The 18,690-nt window shown below is 39.3% G+C and overlaps 1 long non-coding RNA gene across 2 annotated transcripts in view; it reads left to right on the top strand.

Annotated features, from left to right (window-relative positions):
* LOC135971776 (uncharacterized) overlaps positions 1 to 18,690 on the top strand; it is a 76,697-nt gene that overhangs the window by 30,128 nt on the left and 27,879 nt on the right. Inside the window, exon 2 of one of the 2 annotated variants that reach the window (XR_010588020.2) lies at positions 18,181 to 18,291. The exons of the other annotated variant lie outside the window; for it this stretch is intronic. This is a non-coding gene — a long non-coding RNA (uncharacterized lncRNA). The remainder of the gene's footprint in view (positions 1 to 18,180; positions 18,292 to 18,690) is intronic. 2 annotated transcript variants of the gene reach the window in all.

Below are 18,690 nucleotides of genomic sequence, written 5' to 3'. Positions count from 1 at the left end.
ATATTCTTGTATTTTAAGCTACTGTGTTGTAGGGTGATTTATCACTAACTGACACTGCATATGTCTGCTTCTGGACTCTATTTCATATCATGATCAATTTGTCTATTTTTGTTACAGTGCCACACTACTTCAATTACTGTTGTAAAGTTTGAGATGTAAAGATTTTGTTTCCCAAATTTTTCTTATTATTTTTGCACATTACATTTCCAGATGATCTTTAGACTCAGGTTTCAAACAGCATCAACAAAAGCCACTGGGATTTTTATTGGGATTGCATGGAACTTTTACAATAATTTCAAATGAATTGGTTCCTTTATACAATGGAGTGTTTTCAAGAGGAAATAGAATAATTATATTATTCAAATCTATTTGTATCTAATATAGTTTCATACTTTCTTTTATTGATTTTACATATTATTTGTTATTTATTTCTAAAATATCATAGTTATTTTATTAAAGACTTTAAAAGAACAGTATTACATTTACAACAAAGAGGAAGGTATAGAGATTTCCCATAGACCCCTGCCTCCACATATGCATAAACTCCCCCATTATCAACATCTCCCACCAAAGTGATACATTTGTTACAATTGATGAACTACATTGACACATCATTATCACCCAAACCCCATAAAACTATGGATTTACATTAGGGTTCACTCTTGGTGTTGTACATTCTATGGGTCTGGACAAATGTATAATGACATGTAGCCACCACTATAGTATCATATAGCGTCTTTTCAGTGCCCTAAAAATCCTCTGTGCTCTGCCTAGTCCTCTCTTCTCCCCCTCAAACCCCTGGCAACTACTGAGATTTTTACTTTTTCCATAGTTTTATATTTTCCAGAATGTCATGTAGTTGGAATCATATCATATATAGCCTTTTCAAATTGGCTCCTTTCACTTAGTGATGTACATTTAGGTTTCCTCCATATCTTTTCATGGCTTGCATTTCTTCTTTGCATTGAATAATATTCCACTCTCTGGCTGTGCCAGAGTTTATCCATTTACCTACTGAAGGCCATCTTCGTTGCTTCCAAATTTTGGCAATTAAAAATAAATTCATATGCAGGTTTTTGTGTGGACATCGTTTTCAGCTCCTTTGGGTAAATACTAAGAAATACGACTGCTGAATGGTATAAGAGTATGATTAGTTTTGTAAGAAACTGGCCGGGCGCAGTGGCTCACGCCTGTAATCCCAGCACTTTGAGAGGCTGAGGTGGGTGGATCATGAGGTCAGGAGATTGAGACCATCCTGGCCAACATGGTGAAACCCTGTCTCTACTAAAAACACAAAAAAATTAGCTAAGCGTGGTGGCGCTTGCCTCTAGTTCCAGCTACTCAGGAGGCTGAGGCAGGAGAATCGCTTGAACCCAGGAGGTGGAGGTAGCAGTGAGCCTCTGCACTCCAGCCTGGTGACAGGATGAGACTCCATCTCAAAAAAAAAAAAAAAAAAAAAAAAGAAACTGTCAAACTGCCTTCCAAAGATGTTATAGTTTTTTGCTACATTGAATTAAAAAGTTAATATTATATATTCTAATTGAGTAATCTGTAATAAAACACAATTGATTTTTAAATTTTATCTTTTTAGATTTTTATACTGGTAAGCATTTGGATATTTCAAGTGGTTCTTGTGTGGAACACTGCTATTGTCAATCAAAACCTAGTCTCTCTTTCCTTCTGGACAAATAGCTAAAACATATTACTAAACACCCTGACTATTAGCTCTGGCCATGTGACCAAGTCCAATAATAGATTAAGAACACAAGCAATGGGGGTCACTTCTAAAAAATCCCCCACATACACCCTGCTATGCATATGATATTAAGTCCCCAGGGAATAATGGAGCCACAAGGTGGAAACATGCTGAGTTTCTGAGTTACGTCATGGAGAGCTGCACGCAGACTTGGAGCACTTTATCTAAATGAAAATAAACTTATTTTTAAGCAACTGGAAACTTAGTGCTCATTTGTTATAATGGTTTAGCCTACCTTAATGAATGCTTTGGATTTTCTAGGAAGGATGATCATATCATCTGCAAACAGACATATTTTCCATTTATTATGATTTCTAAAACAATGCTGAATCAGGCATCTTAGTCTGTCCTTATTTTAATAGTAGTGTCCCATTAAAAAGTGCTGTTCTGGTAACTACTTAGTTGCTTTGGGTTTCTGATAAGTAGGAAGCATCCATTGTTTTATTGTTTACAAATACATTTTTAAATACCCAGAATGCAAATTTGTCCAACACATTTTTGTTATCCACCTAATCATGTATTTTGTATTTTTTAATCTAGTAAACAACGTGAATACATTAACAGATTTCCTATTGCTGATCCATCCACAGTTTCCTGAAACCAACCTTACTAAATTAAACCAACAAAGTTTACTTTAAAATTGTATTTCTCTTAAACCAAAGAGCAATACTATGATTATATTATTTTTGTTTCTTCAGAATTTACTAGTTAACTTATTTTTATTTATTAATTTATTTTTATTTAAACTTTCCCTCAGCTTTATTGAGGTATAATTGACAAATAAAATTATATATATTTAAGATGTTTAATGTGATGCTTTGGTACACATATAAATTGTGCAATGATTACCATAATCAAGCTAATTAGCATATTCAGCACAAAATTATTTTGAATTTGCTTGGCTTATTACGTATCCATTGCTATCTTTTGCAAGTCCAGCTGTCTGTAGTAGTCTCAATCACTGCCCTTTTTCCCACCTTACCTCTTAGCTCCCCTTGGGTGGTACCAAGTGCTTCTGAGTTGCAGATACTTCAGCGGGCTTGCTTCTTTTCAGGACTGGCTTCTACAGTGGTACTTACATTGTATATTTCTCTTCTTTCCCAAGTCCGTAACCGTACTTTCCTATATTTTCTTCCAAGGGTTCATTGAATTTTTCTCTATGAAGTTATTTCTTTCCTCCCCTCTCCCTATTCTTTTACCTCACAGTTTTTCCCTTTAAAAATACTTCCTGTGTTTTGATTGAAATTTAGAAAGAGAGGAGAACAATCTATTATTTAAAACTGAAGCTCTCAAGACCAGACTGGGCAACATAGGGAGACTCCATCTCTACAAAAAATATTAAAAAATTGAAAAAATATATTAGCCAAGCATGGTGGTGCGTCTGTAGTCCAACCTACTCCAGAGGTTGAGGTGGGAGGATCACTTGATCTCAGGAGTTTGAGGCTGCAGTGAGTGATGACTGTGTCACTGCACTCCAAACTGGGTGACAGAGCAAGATCCTGTCTCTAAAAAAAAGAATTTAAAAATTAAATTCAATTTATAAAAAAAAAAAACCTCAGATGTTGTACATGTCATTATACATTTGTCCAAATCCATAGAACTACAGCTGAGCCATAGTGGCTCAAACCTGTAATGCTAGTGCTTGGGGAGACAAAGCCTAGAGGATTGCTTGAAGCCAGGAATCCAAGACCAGCCTGGGTAACAAATCAAGACCCCATCTCTATGAAATAATAATAATAATAAAAATTAGCCAGGCATGGTGGCACTGCCTGTAGTCCCAGCTACTCAGGAGGGTGAGGTGAAGGACCACTTGAGTCCAGGAGTTCGAGGCTGCAGTGAGCTATTATTTTACCACTGCACTCCAGCCTGGGTGACAGAGTGAGACCCTGTCTCTTAAAAAAATAGTGAACTCTAGTGTAATATACCACTCTAGTGGGGGATACTTACTGTGGGGGAGGTTATGAATGTGAAGGGGTAGGAGGTATATGTGACTTCTTCATACTTTCAACTCAATTTTGATACAAACCTAAACCTGTTCTAAAATGTGAACTCTATTTTTTTTTTAAAAAAAAACCAAAATTGAAACTTCTGATAAACTGACCCATATTTTCCTTAGAAGAATTAACCAGAATTTGTATTATCCCATCTATACAAGATAAATATTCTAGGTAGATTTTACTTCCTTTTTCCTTGTTACTTGAGCTTGAAATTACTAGGAATTTTAGTTCCAGATTGCTTCAGTTTTAGAAGTATTATTAACTTCTATTTTAGTCATCTTCTTCCTAACAGCGCCATTAAGTTTCACAATATTATCTGCAATCATTCTGACTCAAAGATTTTACTGATTTCTTTGCCCGCTACTATTTTGTTGGTTTAGTTTCACATCTTCCTCTTTCTTGAATTCTTCACTATGATTTATTTTTCATTTTACAGAAGTCATTCTGGGGCTCTTTTATTTCTCTCTGAAAATATATAGGTCGTATATGATCTGTGTCATTACACATCTGAAAATATTCTTTACCTCCATACTTAGTGATAATTTTGATTGCATATAGAATTTAAGGTTTAAACTACTTTTCCACAGAACTTCATCAACAGAGCTCCATTGTCTTTTAACATCTAGTGTTGTATGTAAGAAGTTCCATGCCCATCTAATTTTCATTTCTTATGCATAAATTGTTGTGTTTCTCTGGAAAATTAAAATATTTTAATTTTAATCCTGGATTTTGAATTTTTAGTAGAGACGGGGTTTCACCATGTTGGTCAGGCTGGCCTCGAACTCCTGACCTCGAGTGAGCCACCTGCTTTGGCCTCCCAAAGTGCTGAGATTACTGGCGCGAGCCACCGCGCCCGGCAGGATTTTGAAATCTGTATTTAAAAAAATTGATATTCCTGCTCTTCACTTACTGAACCCTTTTAATCTGAAGATAGAAAACTTTAGGTCAGGGAAATTTTCTTTTATTATTTCTTTGATTATTGCTTTCATTCATTTTCTCTGTTTTTTCCCTTCTTCATCTCCTATTACTAGATGTGGAATTTTTTAGACCTATCTTCCATATAATTTATCTTTAATCATTTACATCTCTTTTTTTTTTTCCAGTTGTGTAGAATTCTATTACTTGTTTTTACAAGCCAACAATTTTTATTAATCTATTTTCATTCTACTATTTTGCCTCCCACCGAAATTTTACCTTTATAATCATATTTTTAATGTCTAGAATGCACTAGTCCTCCAATGGCTTTCTTTTTTGAATCTGATTTCTTCATTTTACTAAATCATGGCCACTGAACTCTCTCTGAGGACAATAATTAAAAAAAATTTCTTAAAGTTGTCTCCTATTTCTTGCTTTAACACTCTTTACTTAGCAGTTAAGTCTTCAGCTTAGTTATGTTGGTGCCCTTCTCTTAGCCTGTTGACTTTCTTCTTTGTTGTCTATAACTGTTTACCAGTAAAGACTTGCATTGATTAACAATGGTATCAAGTGTGGGTTTCTTCAGAATTTGTGAATGTCACTGATACACACCCCTAAGCAGGTATATTAGTCCATTTTCGCACTGGTGTAAATAACTACCTGAGACTGGGTAACTTATGAAGAAAAGAGGTTTGACTTATAGTTCTGCATGGCTGGGGAGGCCTCACGAAACTTACAGTTGTGGCAAAAGGCAAAGGGGAAGCAAGGCACATCTTCCCATGGCAGAGCAAGAGAGAGAGAGAGTGAAGGGGGAAGTGCCACACACTTTCAAACAACCAGATCTCATGGAGCTCACTCACAGTCACAAGAACAGCAAGGGGGAAGTCCACTCCCATGATTCAATCACCTCCCGCCAGGCCCTGCCACCAACACACAGGGATTACAATTGGAGATAAGATTTGGGTGTGGACACAGAGACAAACCATACTTGCAGGCCTCCTTGCTTTTCGGATGACTGCCTACAGTGCCCTCTGAGTACCCTTACCCAGATGCAGTCAGTAGGTGGGCACTTCTAAAAGCTGTGTTTTCCTCTAGGATGTTTTGATGGTGAGCAGACTGACAGAATAGGAGCCCCTCAACTGAGGAAGCAGGAACTTCTTATGATGAAGACAATGCTTTAAAAGCCTTTCCTGTTGCACTGAGTGTTTTTTTCCTTTTCCTTTTCTTCCATTATACCGATCTAAATTTGAACAAGGCACAGCCATTTCTCTGGCTCCTCTGGCAGGCAGATTCCCATTTTTGTTATTGAGTTGCTTTGCTAACTGCAGTCAGGGGAGAGGCCATAGCCAGGCTTGAGAATGCACAGAGCAGGATTCTGGCCCAGCTCCTGCCATATTTCTAAGACCCCACCCACTCCCATGCTTCCATGACCCACTCCTGCTTCTTGGAGCTTAAACTTTTCTGAACTCTATTAGGAAACCAAACTATGTACTCCTCCATCACTCCTCCTTCTTTACTTCTATTAGAAGGCAGAAGTTTTGGCAATTAACTTAAAAATTAATTTCATTCTATATGCTTTTATAATATCCAGAAATTCCTCAAGTTTCTGGTCATTTGCAGAAGCTTTCTTTGCTTTCACAGGTGCTGTATATTTATTAGTATTTTTTTTTATGTCAGTGAAATTTTAGTGGAAGCAATGCAAAGAAAAAAACATGAACTCAGTCCACTATCTTCAGTGGAAGACCCTTGGCCATATAAATACAGTCATATCTTCATTCTGTCTGTCTGTCTCTCAGTCTCTCCTTCTGTGTCTCTTTCTTACACTCTGTCTTAATGATCCAGGGTTCACAATCTGTTCCTTAGAGGTTTAAATAGTTGGAAAAAAAAAAAAAACCTAGGTCAAGGTATCTAACTCCTATGGTATGACAACAACAGCAACAACAAACTTTATTCTTTTATCCTACAGGTAGTCATGGGTGTGTGAATAAACCCAGATAAACTTTTTGATGGTGTTAAGGCAAGGGGCAGAGAACAGGGTGGTCAGAAAGGGAAGATTATAGGGTGATATTTCCAAAAATTTAAAGCAGGAATGTTCAATAATTTCCATTATAACTTAGGCCTTATTATATACCTTTCCTTTGTACTTGGGGGCTAGACTTTTTCCAGGCTGAAAGTATAGCTGACCACTGCTTATTTCTGCAGCCCTGGAAGTTCGCATAGGTGCTTGATCTTGAGGTGGCTCATGTATTCACTGGTATTTGAACAGAGATTGCACTTCTTTGCCACTTAGTCTTGCACCATCAGCACCCCTCAAATCATCCATCTTTTCGGACTACTGGATTATCTGTCTTAGGCTGGTTAATTTACTTTCAAGTCACCTTGGGAGTTCATGAGGAGTCCCCATTGTCCACAGAGCCTGATGCAGTGGCTACACTGACAGGTTTTCCATCACTCACAAATGGCACATCTATTCTTACTGGTCTTAATCTTCACTTTTAACTGTTATTGGCAATGGGCTAATAAAAATTCCTTTTTCATTTCTTCATAATCCCATTAAAAAATAGACTTTATTTTTTAGAGCAGTTTTAGGTTCACAGCAACACTGAGCAGAAGGTGCAGAGATTTGCCATATAACCCCTGCCTCCATATACACATAGCCTCCCCCATTATCAACACGCCTCACCATAGGGGTGCATTTGTTACAATTGATGAACCTACATGGACATCTCAGTATCATCTGAAGTCCGTAGTTTACATTTGGGTTAACCCTTGGTGTTGTACATTCTATGGGTTTGGATGAATATATAATGACATACATCTCCTGTTATAGTATCATGCAGAATCATTTCACTGCCCTAAAAATCCTCTATGCTCTGCCTATTCATTCCTTCCTTCCCCCAACCCTGGGCAGCCACTGATGCTTTTACTGTCTTCATAGTTTTGCTTTTTCTAGAATGTCATATACTTGAAATCATATAGTATATAGCCCTTTCAGTCAGGCTTCTTGCACTTAGTAATATATGTTTAAGATTCATCCATGTCTTTTTATGTCTTGATAGCTCATTTATTTTTGTCACTGAATAATAAATATTCCATTGTCTGGATGTACCATAGTTTATTTATACATTTACCTACCGAAGGCCATCTTGGTTGCTTCCAAGCTTTGGCTGTTAAGAATAATGCTGTGACAAACATCTATGTGAAAACAGCTTTTGCATGGACATAAGTGTTCGAATTTTTGAGTAAATACCAAAGAATATGATTTCTACATTGTATGATTAGGGTATGTTTAGTTTTGTAAGAAACTGCCAAAGTGTCTTCCAGAATAGCTATACCATTTTGCATTCCCACCAGCAATGAATACAGTTCCTGTTGTTCTACATCTTTCAGCGCTTGGTGTTGTCAGCGTTTTGAGTTTTGGCAATTTTAATGGTATTAATTTAATATCATTAAATGGTACTTAGTGGGTATTGGTATCTTATTGTTTCCTAGTTACTTTTGACTTTCTGTCCTCTAATTGAGAAGTGTCTGTGATGGTTAATACTGTCAACTTGATTGGATTGAAGGATGCAACGCATTGATCCTGGGTGTGTCTATGAGGGTGTTGCCAAAAGAGATTAACATTTGAGTCAGTGAGCTGGGGAAGGCAGATCCACCCTTAATCTGGTGGGCACAATCTAATCAGCTGCCAGCAAATATAAAGCAAGCAGAAAAACATGAAAAGGAGAGACGGGCCTAGCCTCCCAGCCTACATCTTTCTCTCGTACTGTGATGCTTCCTGTCCTCAAACATCGGACTCCAAGTTCTTCAGTTTTGGGACTTGGACTGACTGGCTTTCCTTGCTCCTCAGCTTGCAGATGGCCTATTGTGGGACCTTGCAGTTGTGTAAGTTAATACTTCATAAATTCATATATATATATATCTCCTATTAGTTCTGTCCCTCTAAGAGAACCTTGACTAATACAGTGTCTTTTCCTTTAGGATCTTTACGTGACTTAGAATTAATTATGCATTCCACTTTCTCTCCTGCCATATACTGAGAGGCAGAAGGAGAGTAAAGGGAACATGGAAGGAAAGGGAAATACATTAAACAATTTTAGTCTTGTGGGGTAGAACTTGCAGGGTAGAACATGTGTGCACGCACACACTGAATGCCGTTTTCACCTCTCTCCATCAATTCAGAAATCCCTCTAACTCTTGGAAGACAACTGAAGTGGGTGCAGGGAGGTTGGTATACCTAATGGCTTGCAGAAAGCTTATGTCATTAGGTCTAGGAAATTCATAAGCTAAAGTATTTCTATTTTATTTTTAAAGAAATTAGACGGAGGGTTAAAATTGAGGAAACAAAATTTTCTTGAAATTAAGAATGGGGAGCTGAAGGGAAATCAAGTGTTCGTAATCTATGGTGTCTTGGTGTCTTGAAAGCCAGGGTCAGAGCAGGTAGGTTTTGAGATTCTTTTAAGTAAGAAAATATACACAAAGCAAAACTAGGTGATATCCAAAAGACTTTAATTTTAGGAAGGAGTGTATGATAGAAAGAATAATGGCCTCCCAAAGATATCTATGCCTTAATATCCAGAACCTATGAATATATTACCTTACATGGCACAAAATATTTTGCAGCTATGATTAAATTAACAATCTTGAGGTGGGGGAATTTTTCTAGATGATCCTCATGGACCAAATGTAATTGCAGCAGTCCTTCTTAGAGGGAGGCAAAATGAACAAAGTCAGATAATGTGAGGACAGAAGCAGGAGTCAGAGAGCAGAGAAGATGATACACTGCTAGCTTTGGAGATGAAAGAAGGAGCCATGAGCCAAGAAATGCAGTTCACCTCTAGAAGCTAAAAAGAGAAACGAATTTCTTCCCTAGAGACTGCAGAAGGAATGCAGCCCAGCAGACCCATTTTAGATTTCTGACCTCCAGAGCTGTAGGAAAATAAATTTGTATATAGTTTTAAGCCACTAAAGTTATGATAATTTGCTATAGTAACAGTATAAATTGAATCCAGATTATCTTACTTAGTGATTGGTATGAGGAAAAATAAAATAGAAAAAATTATTTGCTATTTTAAATTATTACATGTTGAAGTAATAGAGTGGCTCATTGGGTCTATCAAACTCAAAATATTCCATAGATTGGATTAAGAAAAGTGAAGCAATACTAAGGTGTGACGCGGGGAATCATCTGTTTAAAAAGTCCCTAGGTGCTAGCACATTAGCAGAGCTGAGATTAGAGCTCATGTCACATCACTGATGACAGGAGTGTGCCTGTTATTGAATTATTGTCTCTCAGCTCCAAATCCACCCTTTAACGTTGTGCTTGATAGCCAAGATGGATCTCGTAAACATTTCTTCTTTACCTCTTGGCAGCACGTCAAGTTTTGTCAGTAGACGGCAATAGAGGAACACTAGACGGGGAAGGGACTTCTTTTCCTGCTTTAGCTGTCCCTTTCCCTCCTTCCCGTGGTGCTTGGCTGGCCTATGCAGGATACCCGGTTGAGATGACCCCTGGCGAGTCTGAATGGTATGAGCCACAGGCAGCTTCCTAAAAAGGTGGCTTCTTTGTGATCTTAGCAACATCTTTGTGGGTGGCTTCTGGGTGAGTTCTGTAGGGAACTTCTGACAGCCTTCAGTGAATTCATCAGCAGCCTCTGCTGACAGCTTCCTCGGGAGTTTCATTGGCACCCAATAGTGGTTCTCTGCCTGCCACCCTTGGCCTGCAAACTATAGGCCAACTGTGGCTTTTCTGCTATCCTATAGGCTGAAGCCACAGTCCCTTTATTGTGATCTGTATCCCAGTCCTGAGGAAGAGGCCCCCTTCCAAGTTTGTTCCATCTTTGAGTTCTCTCATTCAGACCTCGGGTAATCTTTAGATTTCTCTATTATCCCCTCTTGGTAGCTAATCCCCTATAAATGATTAATAATTCTTTACATTAACATTTCCTCTTAAAATTACTGTGTTCTTTCTGTCTCCTGACTGTTCTTTGACTGATACTACGAGAGGAAGCCAAAGAAAGAATTAGTGTGCTGCATGGGACCAAGCTCACACATGAACATCCCTTCTCATCACCCTCCTCATAACAATTTTATGATTCTTTTGGATATTGTTTTTGTTCTGGCATGGATTTTGATGTTGCTTACAAACATTTCCTGAGTACATATTGTGTATTTGAGGACTAATGATAGCATCTAAAAGCAGTGCATAATGAACAACGCACATATACATGTGTGTACACACACACACACAACTACTCCTATTAGGAGTTGCTTCAACATCAATAGGCTTCAACATCAACTGTCCTTAACTAGCACCGAGAATATCAGAGAGAAAGCTCTCTGAGCTTTTCTTTTTGAGACTTGATTAGATAAATTGAAGATATTTTGTGGTTCAAAAATCTATAATATTTGATTTGAGTGGTGTGAATGTCAAATAGCAAAACGTTAGTGAAACGAAAGGACAGTTTTGAAGGCTAGCCATGGATTGTGGGGCTGGTGAGAGGCATGGTGAGAGACATATGGAGTGACCATTGAGAACTAGAAAAGATGTTCTGGGCTGGAAGTTGTTCTCCTTGTGCCAAATGCAGGGAAATCTACAAAAACCCTCTCACTATATAGAAGCAGCCATTTTTTTTTCTTTTTTCTTTTCTTTTTTTTTTTTCTGAGATGGAGTCTCGTTCTGTAGCCCAGGCTGGAGTGCAGTGGTGTGATCTCAGCTCATTGCAAGCTCTGCCTCCCAGGTTCATGCCATTCTCATGCCTCAACCTCCTGAGTAGCTGGGACTACAGGCACCCCACCACCACACTCGGCTAATTTTTTGTATTTTTAGTAGAGACAGGGTTTCACCGTGTTATCCAGGATGGTCTCGATCTCCTGACCTTGTGGTCTGCCTCCCTTGGCCTCCCAAAGTGCTGGGATTACAGGCATGAGCCACCATGCCTGGCCAGAAGAAGCCATTCTTAGACACTACGTAGCAGACATATTTTTCAGAGCAGAAGAAGATACACAGAAACACATGGAAGCAGATGTAAAACCATAAATCTACATAGACATGGTAGATTTTTACTTTAAAGTCTGAATTTTGGGCATTTGCAGATTGAATGACTGGGAACTTTTTCTATTAACAGTCTTGCATTCTGTAATAAACAGACCAATGTGAATTAGATTAGGTTAGCATTCAAAAAAAGTCAGCCGGTGATAAAGAGCCAGGGCAGCTGTCAAACGAAAAGACTTTGTGCAGGTAACTATTCTGGATAGTTAATGTCCTTAGACCTAGTGACTCACTTCTAACAAAGACACTGCAGCAAAAGTGATGGGCTGTCATTTCTGAGATTGTTTAAAAAGGTGTTGACTTCCACCAACACTCTCTCTCTCTCTCTCTCTCTCTCTCTCTCTCTCTCTCTCGATCACTGTCATGCTCATTCTGATGAAGTCAGCTGCTGTGTTGTAAGCTATTGTATGAAGGGTCACGTGTGACAAGAAACTGAGAGTAGCTTCTGTCCACACTCAGCAAGATTTGAGGCCCTCAGTCTACTATTATGCAGAACTGAATCTTCCTTAGTTCCTTCTTCACTCAAGCCTTGAGATGAGACCACAGCCTCTGCCAATATCTTGATTCCAACCTTGTGAGACACCTTGAGGCACAGACACCAAACTAAGCTGTGCCCAGGCTCCTGACCCACAGATACTGTGGGATAACACATTTGCTGTTTAAGTAACTAAGTTTTGTTACACTGCAATAATCAGTGCAAATACATAAAAGATGCTGGGTGCAGTGGCTCACACCTGTAATCCCAGCGCTTTGGGAGGATGAGATGGGCAGATCACTTAAGGCCAGGAGTTTGAGACCAGCCTGGCTGACAAGGCGAAACCCTGTCTCTACAAAAATAAAAAAATTAGCTGGACATGGTGGCACATGCCTGTAATCCCAGCTACTTGGGAGGCTGAGGCACAAGAATCACGTGAACCCGGGAGATGGAGGTTGCAGTGAGCCAAGATTGAGCCACTTCACTCTAGCGTGGGTGGCAGAGCCAGACTCTGTCTCAAAAATAAATAAGTAAATAAATAAATAAATAGTATTGTTACACTGGTTTTCTGTGGCCGCTGTAACAAACTACCACAAAGTTGGTGAGTTAAAACCACAGAAATTTATTTTCTCATGGTTATGGAGGCCAGATGTCCAAAATCAGTATCACTAGGCTGAAATCACGGTGTTAGCAGGACCACACTCCCTCTGAAGGTTCCCCCTGCCAGCTGCTGACATTCCTTGCCTTGTGATAGCATCACTGTAGCCTTTGTGAATGGCACTTATAAATCTCTGTCTACCCCCATCTTCACATGGCCCCTTCGTGTGTGTGTGTGTGTGTGTGTGTGTGTGTGTGTGCGTGTGTGTGATCTCCCTCTGCCTCCCTCTTATAAAGATACCTGCAATTGCATTTAGGGTCCACTCTGTTAATGATCCAGATCATCTCTTCATCTCAAGATCCTTACCTTCATCACATCTGCAGAGGTGCTTGTTCTACATAAGGTGACATTTACAGAGTCCAGGAGTTAGGACATGAATACTTTTGGTGGTGGGGGGCGGCGGGCATTCTCAGCCTACCATACATACCTACTGTTTTAAAGCTCAGTATGCTCCAGATACAATGCTAAACACATATATGCATTTTCACTTATGTGCATTTCACTTACATATGTTACCATGCTTCATTTTTACATATGGAAATGGAGTCTCAGAGAGCTTGAGTGACTTGACTCAAGTCACACAGCTATTTAGTGGTGAAGCCAGGGTGAACCCAGGCAATCTGACCTCCGAGTTTGAATATCTAACTGCTCTGCTGTGTTGCTTTCCCATTATATGCTTAAGCTAACTAATTAGCAAAGGGCATATCTATTTTCCTGGATATAATATATTTGGTGAGTTCTTACTAATGGTGTGACTTTTGGTATCTTTATAGTTTCCAAATTGAAAGGTCTTTTTAAGGAGAGGCACTTGAACTGGGAGGACCTTATCTAACATTTAGAATAAAAATTACTGTTGCCTAGAGAAGATAGACCAAGTAAATAACATTTCTCACATAATGGATCCTAGACAAGCACATCACATTTACATAAACCCAATCTCTGTTGTTGAGGGTCTAAAGAACTAGAATAGGCAAGCTGTGCTCTTTTGTGCAAAGCTCTTCAGGGGAACTGATTGCTTTGAGCACTTAGAGGCACTTCTCTATAATTAGTTTTGGATGGATTTATTTGGCTTTCCTGGGAAAAGTAGATCTAGAGGTGAAATCCGAATGAGGTTAGAGAAGAGGTGATTCTTGTGTTGATCAAAGTTCAAAATGAGAAGATACATAATGGATTCCAGATTAGGATCTGTTCAGCATTTGCTATGCTATTCCTTTAACAGCTTGCTGATTTTCCACATATGACCTGGTAGTCTAAAAATTCAGATCACACAGAAACTTCAGTCTTGTTTAGATTTCGGCTTTAGGCTTATGAATCTCTTTTTCCATATGTTTCTTCTTGGGGGCAGATTCTAAATTTAGGAAAGTAATGGTGTCGGAGGCCTAAGAGTGATTTCTTGAGCTTTTGTTTTTATTGCTGTTGCATTATGATGGCATGGCCATCCCTTCCTCAATGTGACATGCCTGCACAGGTGTGCAGGTGGCTAAAGGATTCAAGAGATGGGACTTGGATGGCAGATGGTCATGCCTTGTCCTGATTCCAACCACACTTTGAACATTCTGTCCCTCCTCTGACATGCCTCACTTCAGATGGCAACCTCATTTGGAGGTAAATTGTTTTTCACTGTGCTTTTCGTGTTGGAGTTGACCTCGTGCCTGGCACTGTGTGAAATGAATTGGCCTACTTTCTGCCCCACGGATATCAGAGGCTTACTGGTATTTAGTGAATGCTTTGTCATTTTGATCCTAGAAAATAGAGCCTGAAGAGATCTTCTAATTTTACTAAGATCATCCCATCTACCTTATTGCAGTATCTCCCTAAAGACAGATGCTTTATGAATGAAGGAGTTCTAGAGTCAACTAAGTTGGGATGCTTCACAGAAAGAAGTGTTTTGAGGCCAAATGACTTTAGAAAATGTTGATTTTCCCCTTCCTTCTATCATCCCTGTAGCTGAAATATTGACAACCACACCTTATCTCTTTAGCTCCCCTCTGAGTACCATGGTAGGTATTTCTTGCATTTTTATAGTTTCTCACTTTCATCCAGGTTCTTTTCTTCTTTGCCTGAGGAATTTCTTCAGCAATCTGGGAGAGTCTGTTCTCCTGCTGGTAAAACCTGAAAGTGTGGGTGAGTTTAGCCGGGCGCGGTGGCTCACGCCTGTAATCCCAGCACTTTGGGAGGCCGAGGCGGGCAGATCACGAGGTCCGGAGATCGAGACCGTCCTGGCTAACACCGTGAAACCCTGTCTCTACTAAAAATACAAAAAATTAGCCGGGCGTGGTGGCGGGCACCTGTAGTCCCAGCTACTCGGGAGGCTGAGGCAGGAGAATGGCATGAACCTCGGAGGCAGAGCTTGCCGTGAGCCAAGACTGCAGCACTGCACTCCAGCCTGGGTGACAGAGCGAGACTCCATCTGGAAAAAAAAAAGAAAGAAAGTATGGGTGAGTTTACACCCTCAGAGCAACCCTCAATCATGGAAAAATTGGACTTGATAGATAAATGCCTAGGCCTCCCCACCCTCTGTGAAACAATTCCAAAGCCATGTCATAGTTTCTTAGACAGTTTCCAGCAGAACTGAGCTCTACTTACTCATGGCACTAACTTGTTCATTAACGCAATCTTACTGTTTCCTCATTTCCCTATCAATCTTCCCTGTCTCATTTGTGTCTCTTATTTTTGCCTTTGACATTAACTACCTGCACCCAAGTCTTTGTCTAAGAGTGTGTTTTAGGGGACGTTCTCCACTTCTTTGGATAATCCTAATTTATAGTAGCTTTGAGAAGTACAGAAATGTCTCTTATCCTGTTTCCTAAACATCCTCCCACAGACCTTTTTTAACTTTAACATTCTGTGCATCTGATGTTTTTCACACTGTAGTTCCTGAATTGCTGTGGTTCCTGGAGATATTTCAGGTAGAAGTATTCTAAAGAGCTTCCCATAAAAGAGAGCCTACAGCCCATTTTTGTGTTTGACTATCCTTTGCAAAAACCTCAAGGCCACAGGTCCACAAGGGACCTTATAGTGTATTTATCTCATTTTATTAATGGAGAAATAAAGACCTGGAGTGTTGAACTCTCATTTGGCTCAATCATCTGAGATTATATAGGAAGTGTACATACAAATTCTTTAGCCCAAGGGTCAGTAAACTATGGTTCATGGGCAAAACTCAGCCTGCTGTCTTTGTATATAGCCCACAAGCTAAGAATAGTTATGGCATTTTTTAATGATTGAAAAGAAATTTTAAAATAATATTTTATGACATATGAAAATTAATACGAAACTTAAATTTTAGCATTGCTGAATAGTTTTAGTGGGACATGGCCACACCCATTTTTTTAATCCATTGTCTACAGCTGCTTTAGTGCTAAAATGGCAGATTTGAGTTGTGACAGAGACTGTATGACTTGCAAATATTTACTAGGTGATTTGCTACAAAAACATAAATATAAATATAAATATTAGTATTAATAGAAAATATTTACTAGGTGATTTTTTACAAAAAAATTTGCTAATCCCCACTTTAGATTTCCAATACATGATGAATGGAATTGCATTATCTGCATAAGTCAATATAGTGTAGCCAAGAGATCATAGAATTGGGAATAGTGCATAGGGATTTTATTTTATGCAGCGCTGCTAGCAAGCTTCATTGGATTTTGGACAAATGAGGTCACATCTTTAAATATCAACTTACTTATTTGTAAAATGAAGTGACTGGACTGAATGCTTCTCAGTGTTCACTCATGTTCTATGTTTTCTTCGATTCTGTATTTGTCTATTTGGCATTCATTAATCACAGGGCCAAACCAGTGGGTAAAGTTGTTTACATATCCCCTGTGAACAAAATCCTATTACAAATTCTCCAACCAATCCTGAGTCCATAAGCTCAACCACCTCATTTCTCTAACTCCCACACACCATTTCAATACTTCCCCTACTCTAAATCATACCAGGCAACTAGACACCACTCCTATGCTATATCAGAGCCCACAGACATTATTCCAAATAGCCAATACTAAGCTGTTTCTCCTCTCCTGCCTTGCCTCTCACGAAGAAAATACCATAAAGGCTCTAGACCATGCTCCTTCCTGCTTCTGCCTCCTGATCTACTCTGCTGCTTCCCCATGTGGCCTCACATGGTGTGCTGGGCCTCTTGTTTCTAGGGGAACTGTGAGTAACAACAAATTGTTCTTTCAATGGCCTTGACCTCTTCATATCATCACTCACTCCCCTGCAATAAATTAAGACTGGACACAAATCACTTAAGTGCAAATAATTTATCATTCTGTGCAGTTATCTCAGATTTAACATACATAATACTGGAATGGGGTTTGTTCCTAATGTTCAGCCTAAGCCAAACCTCCGTTATTGCTGTTCAGTTCCTTCGGTCTTCATCCATGAACTGTGAGAAAGAAAGTACTTAAGGCTGCATCCCTGCTGCACAGGGAGACTTTGCCTATTTCTAAAGTTCATATGACCTGTAAAGAAGACTCCTTGTTTGCCTTCTTATAAATCAAAAACTGAGATTCAGGAAAACTTTTTCATCATACAGTTTTTCAATTGTCTTTTTTCTTCACACTGCTCTAAATCACCGAACTACTTGTACTTTCTACTTAGTCCAATATGCGCTGTACAGTATTAACTTTTCTCCAAGTTGTTTCCTTTTTAAATTTTTTTATTTTTTAATTAATTAATTAATTAATTTTTAGAGACAGGGTCTTACTCTGTCACCCAGGCTAGAGTGCAGTGATGTGATCATAGCTCAAACTACAGCCTCAAATTCCTGGGCTCGAGGGATCCTCCCCTGACTCCTGTCTCAGCCTCCTAAATAACTTGGACTACAGGTGTGCACCACCATGCCTAGCTTTTTTTTTTTTTTTTTTTTTTTTTGGTAGAAATGGGGTCTTGCTCTGGTACTCAGGCTATTCTCAAACACCTAGGCTCAGCTTTTCAAAGAACTGGGATTATAGGAATAAGCCATTGCGCCCAGTCTGGTGTTTCCTTTTTTTTTTTTTTCCTGTCAAGTACAACTATACTTTTTTTCCAAAAGTTTTCTGTCTTTCGGCACCTCCCCACACAATTGGCACTGTCATTTGCCTTTTAAGGATCCCCTCTCTAGGTGCCCTTAGGAATAAAGGTTGATTAGGACCTACAGGGGCATACTGGTGGCACAAATGAGTGAAATAGACTGGGCATAATGCAGTAGGGGTGATGGAAGCCATTGTAAAGAAACAGACCTATACTCTGGTAATAGCTGTTATTTCTGTTTGAGCAATTATTGTCACATGAGAATTCTGTCCAATGTTGACAAATCTTTTAACTTTTCAACAGAAGGGAGAGCAAGATGGCCAAATAGAAGCCTCCAGCAATTATACCCCCCACAGGAACAACAAATTAAGCAACACAAACAAGAAAATCACCTTCATAAAATTGAGAAATCAGGTGAGCAATCACAATACCTGGCTTTAACTTCATATCACTGGAAGAGGTCCTGAAGAGTGTAGGAAAGACAGCTTTGAATTGCCTGCCTCACTTCTTCCTTAACCCATGTGGCTCAGAGAGAATCTGTGCACTTTGGAGAGGGTGAATGCGGTAACCGTGGAATTTTGCATATGACCTCAGGGCTGCCCTATCACAGTGGAAAGCAACAGAGGGCAGAAACTCAGATGGCACCCGCAGAGGGAGCATTTAGTCCAGCCCTACCCAGAGGAGAATCACTTATCCCGGCTGTTGGAACCTGAGTTCCAGCAAGCCTCACCACTACCACTGTTGGCTAAAGTGCTGTGGGGTTCAAAATAAACTTGAAAGGCAGTCTAAGCCACAAGCACTGCAATTCCTGGG

The sequence above is a fragment of the Macaca fascicularis genome, chromosome 7 (genome assembly GCF_037993035.2).
Source record: "Macaca fascicularis isolate 582-1 chromosome 7, T2T-MFA8v1.1".
Lineage (NCBI taxonomy): Eukaryota > Metazoa > Chordata > Mammalia > Primates > Cercopithecidae > Macaca > Macaca fascicularis.
The sequence above is the reverse complement of the archived record's forward strand: the minus strand, read 5'-3'. Positions and strand labels throughout refer to the sequence as shown.